Below are 4,257 nucleotides of genomic sequence, written 5' to 3'. Positions count from 1 at the left end.
CTCAAGCAAGCACAGGGAAAGATGAAAGAATATGTCAGCAAATATAGGCAAATCATGCTGCAGCTACCAAACATGGATACCGACACTAAGCTACATGGATTTTTGTTTGGAATGCAAGAATGGGCTAGAAGAGATGTGGAGAGACAGGAGCCAACAAGCTTAGCAGAAGCCATGAGAATGGCCGAACGACTGGTGGACCTGGAAGGCAGAAGAACAGCACAAGGGAATCAAAACAGGTTCAACAACAACTTCAACAACACCTTCAACAACAGCAACTCCTGGAACCAAAGGCCCAATGCTCCTAGAGGGGCATTCACAGATACAAGGAGTCAAAACACCACTAACACCACGGCCGTATCCCAAACCGCATTAGTACCAAGAGGAGCAGCAGGGAGATGGGCAAACAATCACTACAGGCCAACCCCTAGCACATCATATGGGCCCGCAGGATCAAACACATCATGGTGGAGACCCCCAGGCCCTTCCACCGGCATCAGATGCTTCAAATGCGAGGGTCCACACTGCCAAAACAGATGCCCAATAGAAGACACAGCTTCATCGAGTGGATCAAGGGTGAATGCAGCTTGTGCATATGGAGGAGAAGAACCACAACCACCGCGTATCCAGGAAATTCCAAATGGGAGTGAAGAGAGCATGGACCACCCAAGGGTAGGGTCAGTTAGTGCCCGACCCCAATGCATGGCAGCCAGAGTAGCGGCAGTCCACCATCTATACATCAAAGGTCGAGTGGGCAAAGGAAACCAACCTATCATGGTGGACACAGGAGCAACCCACAACTTCATGACACCACAGTGTGCAACAAAGCATGGATTGAAACTATCCAAAGCCCCAGAAGGATTAACAGTAACATTCGCACAAGGAGAAGCCAAGGAAGTAAAACAAGTCTTTGCAGTCCAAGTGGAAGCCGACAAGTGGAAAGCGAAACTCAACTTCTTAGTAATCCCCATGGATGATTTTGAAGTGATATTAGGCTTAGAATTCTATGACAAGTATGTCATTGCAATGTTTGGTAAGGGTGTGAATGAAATGATGCTAGATATGCAAGGAGAAGGCGTCAGAGCACCATGCGAAAGAATGCAGCTACCTGGTAGGACCCCAATCAAGGTGCAAATGAAGGAGAATAAGCCAGGAGTATCATGCCAAACAGTAAAACTAGTTGCAAGCCAACCAAAGGGCCAGACCCAAAAAGCACCGGTCCAAGGGACCGTCATCAGGCCACGTATCATGACATGCAGTGCAAAGCAAGTCGAGAAATCAGTCAAACAAGGAGATATGGTCTATCTGTGTATGATCCGACCAATAGAAGAAGAAGATGGCAAGAAACCCAAACAACAGAAGAGGAACACAGAAGTGGCAGAAATACTCGAAGAATTCAAAGATGTAATGCCAGCCGAACTACCCAAGGGTCTACCACCCAGACGAGATGTGGATCATAAGATTGAGTTGATTCTAGGGTCTTCTCCACCAGCCCGAGCTCCCTATCGCATGAACCACACTGAGCTCATGGAATTGAAGAAGCAACTACATGAACTAGAAGAACAAGGATTCATCCGCCCTAGCAAATCCCCCTTTGGTGCTCCAGTGTTGTTTGTAAAGAAGAAGGATGGGGGGCTTAGACTCTGTGTAGATTATAGGGCTCTTAACAAAATCACCATAAAGAACAAATACCCTATGCCCCTAGTGGAAGACCTCTTAGATAGACTGCATGGGGCCAAGCACTTCAGTCGAATTGACCTTAGATCAGGATACCACCAAATCCGCATAGCCGAAGAAGATATCCCAAAGACAGCCTTCTGCACCCGATATGGTAGTTTTGAGTGGTTAGTATTAGGGTTCGGCCTAAGCAATGGGCCAGGCACATTTTGTGGCCTCATGGATGGAATTTTTAGACCGGAGATAGATATCTTTGTCATTATCTACATAGATGACCTCCTAGTCTACAGCAAGACCTTAGAAGAGCACAAGCAACACTTACGCCAAGTTTTTGAGAAACTGCGGCAACATTAGTTATACGCCAAGCCGGAAAAATGTGAATTCGCAGTGAAAGAATTGGAATTCCTAGGCTTTATTGTAGGAGCAGATGGAATCAAAGTGGACCCTAAGAAAGTGGAAGCTATCCAAAAATGGCCTGTACTGAAAACTGTAAGAGAAGTGCAAGAGTTCCTAGGCTTCACAGTATTTTGTCGAAGATTCATCAAAGATTACAGCCTCATCACTGCCCCCCTCTCCCATCTCACCAAAGAAGACCACTCGTTTACATGGGGGAACGTGCAACAGGAAGCCTTTGAGCAGATGAAGAAGTGCATGAGCCAAACTCCCGTCCTAAGGGTGCCGAACTTCACCAAACCCTTTGAAATCTCTACAGATGCATCTGACTATGGCATAGGGGGTGTACTGGTCCAAGAGGGGCACCCCATTGCGTACGAGTCAAAGAAATTTACTGATGCTGAAACAAGGTGGAGCACACATGAGAAGGAAATGTTGGCAGTCATCCACTGCCTTAGAAAATGGAAGCACTATGTTCAAGACAAGCATACAATAGTCTTCACCGACAATATCTCCCTCAAATACTTCCAATCCCAACCCAAGTTATCAGCAAAGCAAGCCCGCTGGCTAGACTTCCTAGCCAAATTTGACCTGGAAATTAAGCACAAGCCCGGCTCTACTAACAAAATAGCAGATGCCTTGAGCCAGAAAGCTGACCTGAAAGCTGTCAGTGTTGTCAGCAGCAGCAACTTCATAGAACTTGTCAAAGAGGCCCTAGAACAAGATCAAGACATGCACAAGATAATCAAAGATGTGGAAGCAGAGAAGACCCCCCATGGAATGTACACTTTAGAAGAGGGTATTCTATTTTTAGGCAAAAGATTGTATATCCCCAACAATGTGGAATTAAAGAAACTCATCCTACATGAGATACATGACGGCAAGATTGGAGGCCACAAAGGGCAAAGCAAAACCTTGGAGGCCCTTAGGAAGCAGTTCTTTTGGCCGAACATGAAGGAAGAAGTGATAGACTGCATCAAAACTTGCCCCACTTGCCAAATGGTCAAAGCACCCAGATCAAGACCAGCCGGACTACTACAACCATTACCAGTACCCAACCGCCCATGGGATGTCATCAGCATGGACTTCATTGTGGAACTACCGGAGTCCCATGGGTGCACAATCATCTTTGTAGTGGTGGACTATTTTTCCAAACAGGCCCACTTCATCCCGGCCAAACCACCACTGAATGCCAAGGAGGTAGCACGCCTCTTCTTCACACATGTATTCAAATTGCATGGCTTACCACTGGCCATTGTATCAGATAGAGATGGAAGATTCATGAGCGACATGTGGAAGGAACTCTTCAAGACTCTGGAAACCCAACTGATATTCTCATCATCCTTCCACCCGGAGACAGATGGACAGACAGAATGAGTCAACCAAGGCATCGAAGATTACCTCCGCAGCTATGCTAGAGTGGATCAGAAAGATTGGGCCTTGTACCTTGATGTCTTGAAATTTCACTATAATAGCTCCATCCACTCGACTACAGGGTACACTACCTTTGAGTTAGCCACAGGAAAAGAAGTCATCACACCACTGGCCTTAGCATCCGGAGCGGCCAAAGCGGAGGATCAAGATGCAGAAGAATTCTTGAAAAAATGGAGAGATCGCAATGCAGCAGCTAAGCAAAGTCTCGAGCGGAGCAATATAATAATGACAGAGCAAGCAAACAAGAAGAGACAGGCTGTACTATTCGCCAAAGGAGACATGGTCCTAGTGAGCTCTAAGAATATGTCACTTCCCAAAAACATGACTCCAAAGTTCAATCACTGCTACTATGGACCCTACCGAATCACTCAAGTGCTGAACGAAGTCACTTACAAGCTGGACCTGCCAAACAGTGTTTGTGTTCATAATGCATTTCATGCTCGTCTTCTCCGCAGGTTCTATCCCGACAACCAATGGGGACGGCGCGTACCACTGCTCCATTCTAATGGTCCCTTCGAAGTAGAAGCATTCCTCCGATGCTGGGAACAAAGAGGCTTCCCCAAATACCTCACCAAGTGGCGCGGGCGTCCACTCAAGGAGGCCACTTGGATCTCAGAAGCGGAGGCCCGTGAACGCGGAAAGGATGCCTTCGCCCTTTGGCTCGAGGAGAACCCCCCTGCTCCTTCTACCGACCCTTGAGCCGCCCCAACACTCCAACAAATAATGCGGTTCTCAATCATAGACCTCAAATGTGCC

The sequence above is a fragment of the Lygodium microphyllum genome, chromosome 26 (assembly GCF_053477565.2).
Source record: "Lygodium microphyllum isolate KBCC chromosome 26, Lygodium_microphyllum_v1.1.10, whole genome shotgun sequence".
Classification (NCBI taxonomy): domain Eukaryota; kingdom Viridiplantae; phylum Streptophyta; class Polypodiopsida; order Schizaeales; family Lygodiaceae; genus Lygodium; species Lygodium microphyllum.
The sequence above is the reverse complement of the archived record's forward strand: the minus strand, read 5'-3'. Positions refer to the sequence as shown.